Source organism: Maylandia zebra, linkage group LG11, assembly GCF_041146795.1.
Source record: "Maylandia zebra isolate NMK-2024a linkage group LG11, Mzebra_GT3a, whole genome shotgun sequence".
In the NCBI taxonomy this organism is placed as follows: Eukaryota; Metazoa; Chordata; class Actinopteri; order Cichliformes; family Cichlidae; genus Maylandia; species Maylandia zebra.
Window position 1 is genome coordinate 11,525,909 of NC_135177.1, and position 20,659 is coordinate 11,546,567.

The window sequence follows — 20,659 nt, forward strand, 5'->3', positions numbered from 1 at the left end:
CCTCAAGACACAATTTCACTCACTGGTCATTTAATTAGGTGCATATTTTCAACTTGTCATCTGCGCATTTAGTCATAATATCAAGGTGATTTGTTGAAGTTGAAACTAAGCATTAGAAACGGAAAGAAGGGCAACAGTAAGTCAAATAAAAACTTGTTACAATCAAGGCATGCAGAAAAGCATCTCTGAATGCACAATATATCAAACTTTGAAGTGGATCGGTTAGATGTCCGCTACAAGGAGGAAACTGAGGCTCACCAAAACTGGATGGCAAAAAAATGGAAAAATGTTGACTGGTCTCAATTTCTGCTATGACATTCAGATTCCATCCTATCTTGTATTAATGGTTCAGGCTGGTGGTGGTGATGTAATATTGTATGGGATATTTTTTGGGCACACTTTGAACTCCTTAATACCCAATATACAAGATTTTAAACCCCACAGGCAATCTGAGCGTTGTTGCTGACTATATCTATGACCACAGTGTGCCCATCCATTGATGGCTGCTTTCAGCAGTTAAAGAAACCCCACAAAGCTTAACTCATCATTTCATGGGAGATTTGCATCATGGATGTGCATCTGATAAATCTGCAGCAGGTGTGTGATGCTGTCATGTCAATAGAGACCAAAATCTCAGAGGAATGTTTCCAGCACATTGGTGAATTTGTGCCATGAAGAGTCCTCATAAAGTAATGCATGCAAACCCCATGTAGTTGAACTAGTTTTTTATATGTGGTCTGTTTGAATTTGATTTGAGTAGCACAAAAACAATGTGACAGATTTGATTTTCAGTCATGCGTAAATAAATTCTCAGTATTCTCTGAATCTTTTAATGATATAATTTATAATATAATATATTTTATTTATAATATATTTTAATATATACTAGATATTTTTTTAGATCACTACCGTGGGAAACATTCTGAAATTGTTGGACTATTAGAGAATGCATTGCTACATGTGATTTTAAAGAGCTTCACAGTTTCCAACCATGCACACGACTAGTTACCAGTGATAACAAGTAGACTTACTGCAGTGTAGCCCCACACAGTAAAAGTCGGTGTAAAAACAAGAGTGTATACAAAAAGACAGACACAAACATTATGCAAACTAAGCTATAGACAACACAGTTACCACATGCAAGACAACCACACACTGTTACAGTATCTGCTTCTTAAGCCTGACGTCATTTGCAAAACTCGTTTTCAGTTCCCAAACTCAAACAAACACTATGGCACCACTGAGAGTTAAAACAGTTTGAATTATTATTCATCTTCAATAATGTGTGGCTCCCAGGTTTCACAATGAAAGCTTAACATCGAGGCATCCATGAAAAAAAAGGTTTACAATGTTTAACAGGTTTAGGAATTAGCAGGAAGTTAGCTCGCTAGTTTCCATCTAAAGATGATATACCATGTTTTAATTGAGAGACTGCCAAAAACTAAACTGTACAGTTCACTAACACATAAGTGAAGACAGAAAAGCAATGTTTGTCAGGTTTTTGAATTCAGGCTAGCTGACATATAATTGGTGCTACCCACAGAGCTATGGTTCAGATGACTCACAATGAAAAATTCCTGATGCTAAGTTTCATGTATCCACTGAAATCTTAGTTAGCCTCATATATGTGGTGTCTGACAGTCCTTGGAGAGTAGTTGCATCATAAGGTTTTAAAACCTGAGCTTTAAAATGTGCCGCACATGAATAGTGTTTATAAAAAGCCAGAGAGGCTGACAATGACCACTCAATACTTTTAGGTGCTTGTTCATATTAAAAAGACAAAAAAAGGACGACAGCCTTAATGACCGTAGTAGGAGCTTGGATCCAGAAGAAGGCTTGATGTGTCATCAAGTAACACACACTTGTGAAAATACACATTCATGATTCATGAATATAATTGTAGGTGGGAGTAGGATGGGTGAGAGACCTAAATAAATACCTTTTTGGAGTGGAAAAAAGAAAGGAAAACTGGGGGGAAGCCTCTCCTAAGAATGTTAATCCTTTTTGTTGTTATCAGTGTTAATTGAAAGAAGGCGCTCTATGATACGGTCCCCAGCTGGGCGATTACTAAACAAAGAATATGCACCAACAGAGAGAGTGAGAAAATGGGAGAAAACAGAGAAAAGAGAGGAAACAACGAGACTTACCTCTTTCTAGGATTGACCCGTACTGTTATTGGCTTCAAGGTCAAGTAGAGTTCAGTGAAAGTTCAGTGCCAGGTGACCCTTAAAGTCCTCTCTGTAATTTCTTTAGTCCTAAGATCTTCTCAAGTCTAGTGAGAAACATGGCACTCCATCAAGAGCAATGCAAGCACAGCAGTAAGTCCAACACATGCTTGATTTGCACAAGTGTGTGTGTGTTTGTGTATCTGTGTGTGTGTCTGCATCTTCCTGAGTATTAGTCTAAAGGTTAAAATGCTTCAATCAGAGAAAATAAAACATATTTTGCAGTAAACTTTGGTTTTTAAAGTGCACCAGAAAAATAGAACTTGCAATTTAACAATGTATGGGCCCTCTGGTAAAATTATGATTATTTCCATCAGCACTTACAAGTTTTTGAATTCCAAACCCATTTGCCACATCACAGACTCTCATTCTTCTTTACACGAGTCATCCTAGCATGTGATAATTGCACAAAGATGGCAGCGCAATTGTCTGCATAGTTTAACTTTAATGACCTACACTGATATCCGTACTAAGGCTTGTATTTCTGTGGGTGCAGCTTAATGCACATCCGCATGGATACTTATTTGGCTCTGGGGGGCTCTCAGTGTAAGAGCAGCTCTGACCAGCTGTTCACAGGTTCTGCAGCAGAAATGGAAGGCATCTTCTGCTGCAATTTTCACCTCATGGGCCAACCAAGTGTCACATATAGGGAAACTGGCACAGGGATTTTCCGCCCATTAAGCTTATATTGTTTTCACAATTTCCTGTGTGCGTGTGCATGTGTATCACATGTCAAACTACCCTCAAGTAATATCAAGTTAAATGTTTTTTTTTTATTTGTTTGTGTGGGGTGTTTTTTTGTAAAAAATGTAACAGCAAATGTTAAAGCTTATCGCTTGAATAAACCATTCTCAGCATTATCTGTAGTGTTTACTCCCTCTTGTGGTCAGAGGGTGTACAGTTTGAGGGCTGCAATGATTCTCAAGCCATCACCGATAAACACACATAAACACATGGTATATTACGTGCAGACGGAAACTGCTAATGTATGCCTGATGATCAGCAGTCAGTGGCAGGTCTCGACTTGCCGTTTGGCTCAGATATCAAAACCTCATCAATTTCTGCATGTTCAACATTTAAATGCCAAAGGGGAAATATTTTAAGTGATAAGTTTACACCGAGGACACGTATCATGCATTATCACTAATCGCTAAATTGCACGCGCAAATACTACGCGCACATTGTGCAAGCATGCATAACATCTAAGCAGGTGCCTGTCATTCATCTTGTCAGCCTTTTTTGAGTACAGCAGCTCTAATTATACTACAATCACAGAATAATATTTTCTCCTTTGAAAACAAAATTACAGCCTCTGTTATTCACTCAGTGAGGAATGTGGCCTTAGCTCTAAGTGTGTGTGCATCTACGTGCACGCATGAATATTTGTGCATGGAAGCTGGTATGCATGTATTAGTGCCTTATGCTGTAAAACCAAGCACAGAGAGAAAGCCTGTCAGTCTTCAAACATTTGGCACAGACCCTAGATGTGTTTGCATCCTAATTAGGTTGATTGAAAAGCAGTCTTGGATTATCACGTAAAGGTTTCCACTCATTAGACAGAGGTTGTTTGTCACAGAATAAAAAGAATGAATTCAGTTCTGTTATGTCTAATTATCATTTGAAGCAGGCGAAGTACTTACGTTTTCATGAAAAACAGAGGCACAGGTGTATTTTTACTAGATGATGATCTACTCAAAATACCTGATAATATAATTTATTTATTGTATAGTTCCAAAAGATTTGTTTGAACAATTCGATCAGTGCAATAAGCATGCATTCGTGTAAAACAGAATTTTCTACTTGTTAGAATGAATGTTAGAGTTAGAGTGTAAACAAACTCTCACCACTACATAGAAAACAGATTATAGATTGAAACCACTAAACTCATTTTTAGCCACTGCAAACTGCTGTCAGTTGGCATTACTTTTTTTTTTTTTTATAATTCAAGTATTTATTAGATTTTGCATTTTATAACAGCAAATACAAAGATGCAGCAACCAAAAGCAAGAAGCAAACAAACAAAAACAAACAAACAAAAAACAAAACAAAAACAAAACAAGAAAAAACAAAAACAAAAACAGTGAGGTTTTAACATATGTTGTATTAAGCTCAAATGTCCCAGTCAGGTAGATATGTAGGTACAAAAATTGTCCCACTGTTCCACCGCAGCTTCCGTCACATGATGTATTTTTCCCAGCATCTTTTTCCACGCAACATTCCCAATCATTCTTTCTTTCCACATTTTAAGCGTTGGAATATGGGAGTCCTTCCAGTGTTCCAAAATGACACGGGCACATGTTACCAATGCAGTACTTAACACTCTAAACTGGTGTTTATTTAATTGCGGCACCTCTCCTTTGTCTTCTAGTAGACATAATTTAGGTGATCTGGGTAGGTTACAAAGTGTCCACCCCTGCAAATAATTCAGTACAGTGTTCCAAACAGGAAAAACCAGCGGGCATTCCTAGAGGGCATGTATCAGAGTACCTTTGGCTTGTTGGCATTTCCAACACAAGTCATCTCTACCAATCCCCATTCTATACAGCCTTGAAGGAGTATAATAGTATCTGTTAAGAATTTTGTATTGAATAAATTTCCCCCTGGCTTCCCAAATGTATAATCCATTGTTCGACAATATAGAATCCCATGTACCTTCATCCATTGTATGCCCTAGATCCCTTTCCCATACTTTTTTCAGGCTCTTATTTATATTATTTTAATCCATGGGCAAATATTATACCATTTCGCAGCTGTGCACAAAAATGGGGGTAGCATAAAATTCTCTATTGGGTTACTTTCACGTGTTATTGTAAGTCCTCCTTTTAAACAGTTTCTTATTTGCAAATACTTCCAGAAATGACTGTTACCCTCTAAACGAAACTTATTTTTAATATCCTCATACAACATGAAAACACCCCCTTCAAATAGGTCACTAACAGTTCTGATACCTCTTCTCAGCCATTGTGTCCAGTAAACTGTCTGCTTACCTATTTTAATTTTAGAATTATACCACAAAGGGGGAATATTTCTGTACATATGGCACAAGTTTATATTTCTTATGCACCTCCAACCATACCATTTTCGAAAATTTCAAAATAGGGTTTTGCGTCTTACCGTGATTATTCACTTTTTGTGATAAAATATCAATTGGTGTAAATGGATATGCAAGCTCTTGTTCTATTAAAATCCAATCTATATTGTTTTTCCCTGCCCAATGTTTGCCTAATCTAGCCATTTCAAAAGAGATGCTATAATACTGTATATTGGGCAGGGCTAGCCCCCCTTCTTTCTTAGGTTGGGACAGTCGATTTATGTTAATACGGGGTTTACCACCCTTCCAAAGAAAATCTTTTATCTGGTGAGGAGGATGCAACCTATGAATTCAGACACCCCTTAAAACACACTTACTGTACCTAGCATCTTTTGGTTCCTGCAACTGGTCCGTTGGGTTATTGTCTCCCCAGAAACACTTCCCTTGTGCTTTTGGAAATCTGTTTTTTCCTATTTCAGTTTTCGTTTTTCCTATTTCTGTTTTCTTTTTTCCTATTTCCGTTTGTTTTTCCTATTTCCGTTGTGTTTTGTGTGCTTTTGCAGCGTTTTTCATATTGCTGGTGTCCGTTGCTGTCCGTTTGGCCTCTCAGGGCCGCCCTACTAAACATAATATCAGGAATCATTTTTATATTTTTCCATGTGATCTGACTTCAGATCAGAGGCTTGATGTGACGATGAAGAGGATGAGATTTTATCCATATTATCCACACGATTATGCATTACAGCAATGTCCAACCTGCCCATTGAATTCTAGATAATGGAGCAAAATGGTGGTTCCCACAAACTGGCTTCTGCTACTTTAACTTTTAATGGATTACGTCTAAGTTTGTGATTATGCATCGATTTGCTGGAAAATGTAATTGTAGACAAATCAATTTTTAGGAGAACAATATTTTTTTTCCTCATTAAATAAGAAAATTTTGACTGAACCACTGTGAGTAATCCATTGTGACATTCCTCTGTGCAATAACTGTGCAATAACTATACTGACAACACCTTGAATATAGGATATATTGAGACAAAGGATTTCACCATGGAGAGTGTCTGAGTCTGAAGTAGACTTTTGCTCAATTTTATTCAGACATTCGTTTTAATCATTTGTAATCGGCTTAGTTTAACAATGTTTTCAATCTAACAACTAAAGACATAGCAGCTCTTGATGTCACTGATTGATGTGTCTGAGGGGGTAGCTCTTGAAGAATGTAAGGCTGATTGGCAAGATCTTTGAATAATGTTTGAGTGAAGTTGGCTTTCAGAATGTATTCCCTATTCCCATTCTCTCCCTCTAGGTCATTAAATAACTTTTCATGGGGTTCTCAGCTACTGACTGACAATGCTGACAGCTTTTCAATCCGTGCTTGGTTTTACAACATAAGGCATTAGTTAAAACATGCATAATTTTCACACAACACCCCTTTCTACTCATAAAGGAGCTATTAACACCAAATCACACACACAGTTACACACACACACGCACACATACATATATATATATATATATATATATATATATATATATATATATATATATATATATATATATACATATATATAGTTTTCATATATATATATATATATATATATATATATATATACATTACTTCCAGTCTCATATCCACATGGCATATCCTAGCAACAAAGGTGGACCCAAATGCAGGACTGTAAATAAAGGTTGCCAGGTTCATTTACAACAGATGTGTTTGCAGGTACAGAGCAAAAGGTTGGCTTTGTGAGGTCCAAAGCCAAGCGAACAGGTAATTCCATAGAATTTCCTGTCCACAGAATTCTTTCCCAGCTATCTCTACAGGTTTTCCACCCCACGACTTTTGCACAGAACAAAAAAAAGGTGAGTACAAAGTAAGCAGGCACACACAGAGCACACAAAGTGCATGAAAACTAAGGTGGTTAGTTCAGCGATCAGGCATTAACCAGAGGAATTCCTTAATCTAAAATAGCAAATGGTGACGAATGACTGCAGACGAGTGAGCTCATAATCTCCAGGTGCACAGACCTGGAAAGGTCCCGCCCCTGAAACATAAGAACTGAGGTTAACTTACACCCGCACACACATCAACAGATAAGAGAGGGAGAGAGAATTAACTAGAGGACAAGAAAGATAAAAAATTATTAGCCAGCACAGGAGGACTAAAGGGAGCAAGACAGGGAGAAAGTAATTTGTTACACTACTCGTTACATTACTCTCTTCTCGTTACATTACATTTGCATTATTCTATAGCATGAACTAAAATACACTGTCACATAATTGCTAGATAATAATATAAACTTCAGGCTACAGCCTCACACATGACAGACATTACAATCCTAATGAGGACACACTATAATATAAGTGTTTAAGTATAAACACAAAACCGGCAACACAAAGCAAAGATGAAAAACAGTCCAAAACTATCAACACAGTGATTCTACTACAGAGAATGTACAGGTAGAAATGTTTTATATTTATTTTTCCTTTCTATTCATTTGGCTTGCAGGTAATTCAAGAGCCTGCGTGTAACTTTAATGTGATTACTGAGTTTAGAGCAGTAAGATGTTACATTATTGTGTCACTTAAAAAATGTAATGTGATTACAGTAACACGTTACCTATGTGTTTTTGTGATAAGTGACACACACGTTTCAATAAAGGAACCTAAATCTGAGAGTGAGCACACTACCAGGACTTAGATGTGTTGGCTTTCATCCCATCTAGGACTGAACTGGTAATCTGGCATACTAGGCATCTGACCACTGGGCAATGCACTTTTGGCCCTTTTTTTTTCTTTGTTGATATAATTATACAGGCTACGGGCCAGCTTAAAGGGACCTGCAGACTGGAAATACACGCACTGACAGCAGCCCATTTGTTCATTTTATTTACTGACACAATCAAATCGCTTAACGCCACTGGCCCTTACCCTACCTGCCCTGTGTGATCATACACCTTGTTGAATAGACATTAGCCTGGAAGAAGGGGTTGATAAATGTGGAGCTAAAAAGCTAAGAGGGAAGAAGAAACTAGGATTAGATGCAGCAAAATGTTTAAGTGAACCAACAAGCTAGCTATCGGGGCTGCTGCTGCACTATCGACAATAGTACCAATAACAACTATTACAATTAGTGAAACTATTCCTAATAATGCATGTTTTTAACAGAGAGTAACTATGTGACCAATTATTTTGCATGCACTACTCAGCTTTACAATTGCTTTGGGGAAGTGCACAAATACAGTATCTGCACATGTTTAACTAGACCATCAGTGCTGTTTTGACTGATCCTGGTGAGCCACCTGGACCCAAAATGTCAGGGAAAATTATTGCCCATCTGCCCCAGTCCAGATCCCATCTGCTTCACACACAGCTGGAAACCTACAAACTGTTCCAGTGTAAGCTGAAGGCTGATGAAACCAACAAAACCCCATCATCTGCAAAAAATCTGAGATAAAATCCTACGACCAATCACGCCAACACTGTCCACTACATGGCTGCACCTAGACATTCTGTCCGTTGCTGGCAACATGAACCAAGCTATTGCTACAGTTATACCATAAAGCATGCCACAACAAGCCAGAAGGAACGACGGATACTCTGAACTACCACTCCATGCCTCCTCACCTGGAGGTATGGAGTAACAGCCATCTTGTCAACTGGGAAATACCCCAACATTCAGGCACCAACCTTGTTGTATATAAATATTCCCACCCCAGCCACCCGTCTCTCACTGAGGGCATATCTAGAATGAAATACAGTCCAGCCTCCCTCCAGGAGACTGGTTCCAGAAGCCAAGCTGTGCATTGAGGCAAGCTCAACTACATCTAACCCACATCTCTGGGCCTTACACACCAGCTCAGGCTCATTCCCCACCAGAGAGGTGACATTCCATCGGCAGCTGTTACCAGAGAAGGCTAGTTTCTAAGAGAGGTTAGTAAAAGCCAGCTGTAATTCAAAAGAATGAGAGACATGAAAGCAAAATGACATACGCACACATAAAAATGCAGATACTCATAACATCACGCACGCTGGTACCATGAAACAAGAGCACAGTTTTCCATGAGGCAGCATTCAATAACACTTGGATTTTTTTCCCTCACTACAGAAAAGTGTTGTAGTGTCCAGTGTGAATTAACAGTTTTTGTTCAGTTATTCATTCAAAATCATTCACTGTGGCTAAATTCTGAGATATTATGTGATAAAATTGCAGCAACCAGTCATTTAAATGAACAATGCGCCTATAGAGTCCACAGTGCACTCGAGAATTTTGCCATTTTTCCGATTTAAAGACAAGACACATTTATTCTCAGGGTCTTATTTCCCCTCCCAAAGAGCTCTTTTTATGAACGATGTTAAAGGTCTCATTTTCCCCCGTTCTGAATCTGCATACTTCCTTTTCACAGGATCTGTGGTGAAAGGCTTTTGCCAGGAGACTAATGGTCTGCCATTACAGATAAAGGGCTTTTAGTTTTCTCTGTAATATGGAGAAAGTGACAATGTGGGAATGCCCACACAAAAAATACATTGCTTTTCACACAAGGACAGTTTTGTGGAAGAGCAAAGGGATTAAAAGTGGTTAAAATGACTGGTTCTCTCTGTGTTGTCGCTTTAATTACTGTTATTGATATTTACTCTGTGTTACTGTGTTATAAATAGATTGTAGCAGCAGTAATCTACTGAGCACAGGCCTGATTTTTGAATCTTGATGAAATGATGAAGACTGTTGTTCATACAAGGCTTGACAAGAGTAAAAATGATAATAATACTATTAAGAAGAAGAAGAATGTTTTTGTTTTTGTTAAAGCATAACAAAAAAGACCCCACAACTGAATTAAGGGCTTGAACAGAAAGATTAAAGAAATCAGTGAAAACAGCTTGTTAAACTTAGTTGATTAAAAAAAGATGTCTTACATCACATACGTTGGCCAAGTGGTTAGTAATAGAAAACTTATGCTAAGATAATAATTCAAAAAAGTTCATTTACTTGCTAATTTTACCTCCGTTTCCACAAAAAGCGCAGATGTTCTGAAAGCCCTGAAACACAGCCAGTTGCAGCTTGTCTGACATGCTTATCTCCCATCTTCATCCCATCCAAGACCAGTAGCTTATCCAAAATGCACATTAACAAATAACCAGCAGAAGCTGATGGCGTCACAGCTTGACAAGCTGAAGTCTTTGTAAACAGGACACAGACAAGCCCATCAAAACTGGAGATGTCATAGATTTGAGTGGATTCTGGGGCAATTAGAATTAAACCTGTTCCCAGAGCAGCCACAAGATGGCAGAACGTTTGAATGATGGTGCAAACAGGCAATGAGAGAAGTCTATGAGACAGAAGGCCATTTGAGATGTATAAATTGTTTTCACTTTGGTTTTATTTGATGTCTATTTTCAGATTTCACTGAACAAGCAGTGCTTGCCTTGCTTACTCTGGTGGGACTCCACTGACATACCACCATTATAATAAGTCAGTTTGGGGAATTTCTTTCCTTCTACATAATCCATGATCAACTGTAAGTAATATTACTACAAACTGGTAGCAATAAGGAACTACAAAAACAGAAAGACCACACAAAGTTACAAAGTGGGGTCATGAAGTCGTGTGTCACGTACTGCATAAAAGTTGCTCTCCTGACCCAACAACTGATGGCCCACAGCTTCTCTGGTATTAACATCAGCAGAAAAACTGTGCAGAGGAAGCTTCATGGCTGGTTTCCATGGCTGAGCAGCTCCTGTAGAGGTGATGTGTATCGAGCATAGTTCAGTTCTTGGTCCAGGTCTTGGAGGCACCATTCTAAGCAGAGACACTAAGATCTCCTTCTTCCCTGCTACCAACTCTTGTGACAGAGGTGGCCAAGGCTTTCCTAAAGTACTTAAGAAACATAATCTTTACATCGTGTCCTGGGTCTACCCTGAGGTCTTTTTCCAGTTGGACATGTACAAACCAACTCACCTAGAAGGCCACCAGGAAGCATTTTGTCATCTATATGTATACAGTTTCATTTTTTCAGGCACTACCTCTACAGTAATTCTGCATTATTTTTTAGCATGACTGCTATTTTTAGATCTCTCGGTCAACGTCCCTTTCTGTTTCATTTAATATATACATTTGCACTGAATCAGCTTCTATGTGTCAAAGGAAATCCTTCAGCTTGAATGGACAAATTGGTATGGAGGCAAATCTAATAAGTGGAGCAAATAGTGAGCAAAGACTGTGTTCTGGTAGCTCCAATAGAACACTTCCATGGACCATAGTTCAGATGGCTTCCCTGACTTTTCTCTTAGATGGTTTAGGATGTCACAGTATTTTATTCATTTATTTATTTATAAAGCACATTTAATAACAACAGAGAGTTGACCAAAGTGCTGTACAAAGTAATAATTGAACAATGACATTAAAATCAACAACAGGTAAGAAAATTTAAAAAAAATTTAGGATAAAACTCTCATGCAGTATTGAAAGCCAAAAAAAATATGTTTTAAGATGGGATTTAAAAAGAGTGACAGTTGGGGCCTTTCTAATGTGGAGAGGTAGATCGTTCCACATTTCCGGCGCCACAACCACAAACGCCCGATCCCCTCTATGAACCGTCCTAGACTTGTGTAAGGTAAGGAGTAAATGATCACTTGATCAAAGGGCTCTAGAGGGCTTATAAAGCTGTAAAAAGGTCAGACAAATAGTCTGGTGCCTGGCCATTTAGCACTTTATAAGTCAAAAGTAATCAGAATATCACAATACTAATCCCGAAGGAAATTATACTTATATTATTATATAAGTAAGATTTTAAATTTAATTCTAAAACGCATTGGAAGCCAATGAAGGGAAGCAAGCACCGGAGTAATATGTTGGTGTCTCGTCACACGAGTCAAAAGGCGGGCTGCAGCATTCTGTACAAGTTGGAGCCGTGCCAAGCTGGACTGGCTGACACCAACGTATAGTGAATTACAGTAATCCAGTTGAGTTAAGACGAATGCATGGATTACTCGTTCCAAGTTTTTAAAGGATAAAAATTATCTCACCTTGGATAGGAGCCTTAATTTAAACTTAACCCGATTTATGTTAAAGAGAAAAATCTAATCAAAGTCGAAACCTAATCTAATCAAACTTCTGTTTTCTGCACAAGGTCCAATGTGAAAATGTAGGATGCACAGTGTGAGTGAAAACCACGGAGTGATCCAAAAGTCACACCAGGGCTGAATTCTTGCAGACTGTTTGTTTTAAAATCCAGCGTGGTAATATACAGAAGTAGGTGCAATCATGTCTTTGTCCGACAAATAATGAACCTAACTGTCTGTAGAGAGTTATACAAATATTGTACTGTTTTAAATGCCTATAAAAATTTCAACATTGGCTAATTATGCTGTTGACAAACAGCAACATTGTGGAAACCATATGAAATGTTCCACTTGTATAAAATCGTATACAATCGTAAACATATATACTATACATCCATTTTCTCCCACTCAATCTGGACCCCATCCAGTAGACAGATCGCCAATCTGTCGCAGTGCTAACACAAAGAGACCAACAACCACTAGCCCTCCCATTCACACCCATAGGTAATTTAGATTCACCAATTAACCTAACCTACTAAGTTCATGGGGGAGGAAGCCTGAGTACGCGGAGAGAACCCACACAAAAACAAGGAGAACACGCAAACTCCACACAAAAAAGGGCCCAGCCAGATGGTGAAGTCGGACTCAGAACTTTCTTGCTGTGAGGCAGCAGTGCTAACCACTGCACCACTCTGTTGCCCCATATACATATATATATGGAATATATTTATAAAAGATTCCCTGCCATTGAATATTAGCATTATGATCGTATTGTTTTAAACAAAAAAGGAAATGTTGTATATGTAAGTGTTGTCATCTTTAATCTGTGGATTTTAGTGTGCCTAAAATAGTTGGTGACAGATTCTTACCTTAATTTTCATCAGTTTCAGTGGCTTCACTCCACATGAGGATTTGATGGTGTTATTTTAAAAAAGACGGCACAGCTGTAGTTAACAACACAGGTTAAAACAGTTTCCAACTCTTCTAGTGCCACTGCTTGTCTCCTTTAATCTCCTCCATGCTCTTGAGACTGTACTAGGAAGCACAGTGAACCTTCTGCCAAAGTTATGTATTGATTTGCCTGTGCAACCTCTGAAGGATCCAGGTTTTTGCCTCATGCTCTCTCTTGCTGACACTGAGCCTAGCCAAATGTAAAGCTAAAACAGAAATGAGTTTTGTTTTGTCTTGTTTTTTTTACACAATACATATTTTAAAAAGGCGAGGCTCTTAATTTTGCAAACAGCCACAGCAGATTGTTCTTAGTGCGATCAGATTTACATTGACAGACTAAGAAAGCCATGTATGCAAATGATAACTGTTATCACTCAATGAAATCAACAGCCATCTTTATCAATGTGTTTGGGTGTTCCACGCAGAGACTGTTGGGAAATGAAAAGAATGTTTGATGATTAAAATTGACAAAAAGTTCTAATATTTACAAAGGGCCAGATTAAGTAGGAACAGATCATAAGTCAGTGTGATAGCTTACTTGACATCTGTATGCGATCATGTCTGGTTACATTTTATTGTAATTTTATTTTACTTATTTGTATTTTTGTCTCAGCCTTCCAAAACACAAGAACAAAAAAATTCTCTAAATGTCAGTCTCGCTTGCCAGCATCAAACCTCTGACGTCTTTCATCTTTGACCCAGATCAAAGGTAGGAATGTGGTTTTCACTAGCAAAGACATGGATATGTAAACTCCCTCCACTATGGGGTCAGGGGGCACACCACATTCCAAAGGAGGCCCTTTTTTGAAAGTCACAACAGTGACAGCAGAATTAGACAGTTTATGGACGATGGTTTTATCAGCCATTGTCACAAAACCCAGCAAATCAAACACTTGGAGAAGGAATTGGAGGGGGATTTTTTGTTATTCTTCTTAAAGAGATAGAAACATGCATATGATGAACTGTCGAATCAATGTAGAATGTGGTGTCAAAGACTGAGATCAAGTGTAAATGATTCAGGTGCTTCCATTGTTTCATACATTTTTACGGCCATGGGTCTCTATCAGTGTTTGATGTTTCTAAAAACAGACATTTTCAGGTTCACTGAAGTAGCTACTAAGTCAGCCATGACAGCTTGAGCTTACATCTAAGGACCTTTGAACATAAACACCAACACAGTGCTTTATTTCTGCTATGGACGGTCATCTGTTCACCTAACTGATGATGTGGGACACATGCTAACGAAAGTGATGACCTGACTGTCTGTTCCTTGGAGAGGAGTGCATCTTATTTAGATGTGTATATTTGTAATTTCAGGGAAGATGATTATTATTACTGTTATTTATTAGTAGTAGTATCATCATTACTAGCACTTGTAGCAATAATAATAGACTTGTCAAGCACCAAAACAAAACAAAAGATCCTCAAAATTTCTTTTTTCATGGCCATGTATTCATGGATGTATTAGTTCTTCTCTCTGAGTAAACCATAACTCGAATGGCCATTAGTATGATACATCTTTTTAGCTTGTCTGCACTTTCAACATATTAAGCTAATACTAATGGAACAAAGCAGGCCTTCATAGTGGAAGGTAAAGGGTTTCTGCAACCGCACACGATGTTCTATTCACCATGAGTGAAATCTGTTGTGGATGGGAGTCATGGCAGGAGAGTTCAAAGATACAAGTGTTATTATCCAGGTGGAGAGTAATTTCTTTGTTAAGTTACGCTACTGTGCCACCTGGCAAAACGTTTTTACCTACACAGTGCATCTTAGTAATAGTGAGATGATATTTCAGCGTTGAGCTTTTGCAAATTTCACAGGACTTTGTGGGAAAAAAAACTTCAGTGACTTCTGAACAGCACACATGCACGCGTCTGTGTATTCCTGGGTGGTCTGAACTTTCCACAGTTTGGTTATCATCGGGGGTGGGAGTGTCGGGCTTTGGTTTGGTGACTGGTAGTGAATTGGAATTTGCTGGCACTTTGTGCCAACAAGGGAACTTCTAATCCATACCATCTAATTCACACAATGTGGGTTTGACTAGCACTTTGGTGTAACTGATTTGTTTGAATTTATGGTGCAAAAGCACTTTAATTGAAAGCATGTGACTAACAGGTCTGCATGCAATGATCCATTTAACATTTTAAATGTAACTGACTCATCAAATTCAGAACTAGTATCAGTAAACTAACATCTGCAAGATCCGAGCAGCTACACTTACTCCAACTAATAAAAAAGGCTAAGTATTTTCTTTTGGAGTCTTTCAAACTAATTTTGTGTCTCAAAAAAGAGCATCATTCCAAACATTATCCTGACTAAGCTATTTCATCTAATTCAGTTAAAAACTTCAGTTTGGTTGACTTACACTGGTACCTGGAAACTCCTGAGGTTTAATGAATGGTGCTATGGTAGCAACTAAATAAGCTGACACAGGCTGTATCTCGGTAGGAGCAAGATATTTAGCACGCTCTGTAAAAATGAAGAGTGAAGTAGTCGTGTCTGTCAAGACAGTAAGAATACTTATCTGAAAGTCTATGTTATACCCATTAAAATAGAAACGCTGGACCTCTTCATTGCATGATCTACAACATAAAAACAGCTATATTGGCAGGTTTTGTGAATTCTGCTCCACTCTGTAAGCATTTCACACACATGAAGTTTGAGCTAAATGAAGACATTTGTTCTTTTTCTCATCTTCTTGCCAGCAGGTCAAGTTCCACACCACTCTGGACACTGGCGAGGTTGTGTGGCACAGAAACTCTTGCCCAGACATCAGTTCCCACAGGATGAAACCCCGCCACTAGTTTGCAGACATGCAAATGTTTGAGTGAGAGAGACACTTTCCTTTGGGTCTGGCACTGTAAAATGGAGCTACTGTAGTGCAGTGCCGAAGGTGAGACTCACTGTGTGCTCCTGAAACAGGCATCGCATTTATTTTGCATTTTATGCAAGAATCGAGCAATTCAGAGAATAATGGCTTTCAATGGAAATGGCTAAGGCTAGTATATTACTCCTTTTGTACACATGCATAGCATCACCTCTGATAGAGCCCTGCAAACAGGCTAGCTTTCATCTGCCATTGCTGATAGTAAGTGTAGAAATCTTTTTTTCATCCCAGCATGAAAGCAGTTTCATAGAGCAGGGGTGCTTACACAACACAGAGGTGATGAACCTTAGCAGGCTCTCACCCCTGCAGAGTGTCATAAGACTGGCTACTTTGTTTTTATGTTTCACCCTTCCAGAGATGCTCTTTCTGCCCCACTGATCACATACAGCATACTACCAATAATTAGTGCAATTCATTGGCCCTTCATTTTTATCTTGGACTCTTAATACCAGTGAGAGAAACAGGAGGATGTAGGTGACCGACATGAAGTTTCCCTTTTTTTTTTTTGAAAATATGAACTAAAAAAATATCAGCAAGAGGTAATATAGCTCAAGAAGCACCTTTTAAAAAGAGTTGAGGTCTTTAAAAAAAAGGTCTGTGCATGCTGTAAGTTGCTGCTGTGCACCTCAGATGTTTATCTTGTTTATGCCCAGCAGTTGTCTTCATTACTTACATACTAGAGTGGGAAACTGTGACTCCAACCATTAACTCTGCTAGTGGTGTAATTAAAGTGCTCAGAGCATAACCATTATTTTAATAGGACACTTGTTGCAGATGAAAATGTGCAGCTGATTGGATTAATAACCTACGCTACTCCTTGATAGCAATAGATCAACATGATGATTGCTACTATAAATCTGATTAATCAAGAACATGTCAGCTCCGTCCAGGATCATGATCCGGCGTGAACTGTAGCTGCTCACATGATCAAACATGGTCAGAGCAGGACCTCCCATGCTGCAAAACTTCTAGGGCCAACTGATGTAAAGCAATGACAGCACAATAACTACACTAATCAGTGGTTATTATGAAGACTAATTCCTGAGTCACTCAGCCATGTCCCATACATTATCTAGTTCAGTGGAAGCTTTTGAAGAGGGTAAGAGGTTGGAAAAGTACATTAACATATCCCAAGTGCAACTTTCCACCGGAGTGCTGCTGAGTCTAATAGTGCTGCACGGCACTTTAAACGAATGCTGCTGTTGCAAACATAAAATATGGAGAAATGTGCATGGACTGTTTTTAGTCTATTTTTTATAGTGAGTAATACTGTTGTAAAGAAGTATGGCAAAACATGTTGCTTTCCTAAAATAGTGCAGAGGACGGCACACACTGTATACTGCCGCTGATGTGAAAACAGATATTTTATCATGGTATGATTTTTAAACGGTTTTAAACGGTTTATAAGTAGTTAAATTCAAGAGAAAGCATATGGGGCTATCATTGCAGCTGAATGTTGGAATCTAATGTGTTGATAAATTACATTGCACAGCATTATTTAAAGAACTTGTAAGATTCAGTATGACTGAAACAACCGTAAGACAAAACTGTGGCATGAAAATGTACCTCACATGTCTGCACAACGTAGCCAAACTGGCATTTCGTCTTAATTGAACTCCTCAAAAAAATTAGGGGAACATTTTTCAATCAGAGTACAGCATCTAGTTAGTTAAACTTCTCAGATATTATCTGGTCAGTTAAGTAGCAGAGGGGGGTTCAATCTACTTCAGCTGTTTTGGTGTTCATGAAATTAACAACAGGAGCACTAGAGGGGCAACAATGAGAAACAGGAATGGTTTTACAGGTGGAGGCCACTGACATTTTTTCCCCAACCTCATCTTTTCTGACTGTTTTTTCACTAGGTTTGCATTTGGGTAGGGTGAGTGACACTACTAGCACATACCTGGACTCTCGAGAGGTTACAAAGGTACTCCAACTCTTCCAGGACAGTACATCAATACGTGCCATTGCCGGAAGGTTTGCTGTGTTTGGTCTCTCTTAAGCATGGAGGAGAATCAGAGAGGTGGCAGTTACTCTAGGAGAGCTAGACAGGGTCATAGAAGTTCCTTAATCCATCAGCAGTACCAGCATCTGCTCCTTTTTGCAAGCAGGAACAGGAAAAACACTGCCAGATCTACAAAATAACCTCCAGCAGGCCACTGGTGTGAGTGTCTCTGACCAAGCAATCAGAAAGAGACTTCATAAGAGTGGCCTGAGGAGTCGGCATCCTCTAGTGAGCCAAGTGCTCACTGCCCGGCACCGTGGAGCCCGGGTGGCATTTTCCAGAATTGGCAGGCCCACCACGGGCGCCCTGTGTTTTTCACAGAGGATGGTACGTTCACCCCGAGTGACAAACAGGAAAGGGTCTGGAGAAGCTGTGGAGAACGTTATCAAATCAAATCAAATCAAATCAAATCACTTTTATTGTCACATCACATGTGCAGGCACACTGGCACAGCACGTGCGAGTGAAATTCTTGTGTGCGAGCCCCACAAGCAACAGAGATGTGCAAACACAACAACACAAACGAGCAAAATACAAGAATGGCCAACCTGAAACTAATAAATATATGTACAATATATAATAGTGTATGTTGCCTGTAACATCATTCACTGATCTACCACCAACATTGGTGAATCAGTGATGGTCTGAAGAGGCATATCTATAGAGGGACACCAGACCTCTAGGGGCTAGTCAGCATTTAGACAACCTTTTGCACTCACATTTACACTCATGTGTAATTTAGAATCACCAGTTTACCTTAGCCCTCTAACTGCATGTCTTTGGGAGGAAGCTAGGGTACCCAGAAAGAACCCACGCAAGCACAGGAAGAACACACAGAAAGCCCCCAGCCTGACGGGGGAGTCAAACTCAGGACTGTGCTGCCGAGCTGTTAGTCCAGAACAAAAAAAGTAGCAAACCTATGATTACCAGGCTCGATACAGAATTTTCTTTGTATTTTTGCCCTTGATGGGTTGAACCACAACAAATAGCAATAGCATACATGTGGTGTGTGTATGCTTTTATGACCCCAGTGATTTTCCTGTCAGTTGAAGTCTTGTGTGATCTTGTTTTGTGAGTCGAAGCAACTAACCACTCATGCTAGATTGTATCACGTCATCTCAACAACAATAAATTAACTTGTTGAATTTCATGCATTGATATTGAGAATGACTGTTTTTCTAGGTGAAATCTGATGGGTTTTGTAGTGTTGCTTTATGTTTTTAAGCAGTGTATATTATTCTCACTTCTTATAAAAGGTGTAGTTTAAAAAAAAGAACTATTTTTGCTTTTAAAATATACAAAAAGAAGATCGGTGAGGTTCAGCAGTGAATCCAAAACCAAAAACAGGCTGTAGTATCCATCTGCAAATATTTAGGGGAAACAGTGTTTCACACTGAGGTGATACATCCAAGGTGTTTGGATTGTACTAGACAATGTCAGGACAATAGCAGTAAAGACGTCGGTATTCTTCGACAGCGGTGCAGAGTTTTTGCAAATTCTGACTAACCCTTCAATCATCTACACTGCCTGGCAACCACCGTCTCCCATTGCTCCGCTCCACCTTCATCTCCGTTTCCCACCTCCCTTTACTCTTGCTCCGTGTCAGTTGCCATCAGTCTACCCCTCTGTGATGCGCTGAGAGGAATTCTACAGCTGCTGTCAGCTTATTGTGCACGCAAACACACAAAGACCCAAACACATAAGTACATCCATACATGCGTGAACAGACTCACACTAACGTACAAAGACACATATGCACATAAATCACACGAGAGCATGCACACAAAATCACATATGCTTACCACAAGCGTAGTCTGCTCTCACCAGACACGCACGCAGACCTTGATGACAGCTAATTATAGGCAGCTGCTATCTGCTTTAGCTGTTGAAATGATCGATCCTTAGGAGGAGAGTAGGTGTTTAGTTATTTTGGGGTGTTTTTGGTTTACTTTTGATGATGTGCTAATCCTACCTGGCATGATTGTCTGCCAGTGATATTTTTTCCAAGTAGGAAGTAGACAAACAAATGAGAGGAACTGATGGCTGATGCTCAGTGGTCTCAGACATCTTCTGGAAATTCTATTCATTCTGTGTTGCTGAAGCAGTAAAGATGCTCTTTGGGATTGTTAAAAATTAATTTTCGTACATATTTTAAGCAGTTAATGTCTTCTTTTCGGGCTCTTTCGGTGTCCCTTGTTCACATATAACCTTCAAAGAAGTCTAAAACAAGCTGTGCATCTGGAATGCGGCTGTTGTTTGATCAGCATCTTTCTGCAATTTGACTTTCTTCTGTATTCAGCCTCACCAAGTTCAGAAAACTTTGGAGAAAGTTTGTCCATCTTGCAATTCAAATATTTTTCCTCTTTGTATCTAGATGCACTTACACAGGTAAACAAGTGTGACTAGACCTCAGATACTAAAATTACGTGTCACAACATAAGCACGACATAAAAAAAAGGTTGCCTTTGGTCTCACTGAACAACTTTGATCACAATT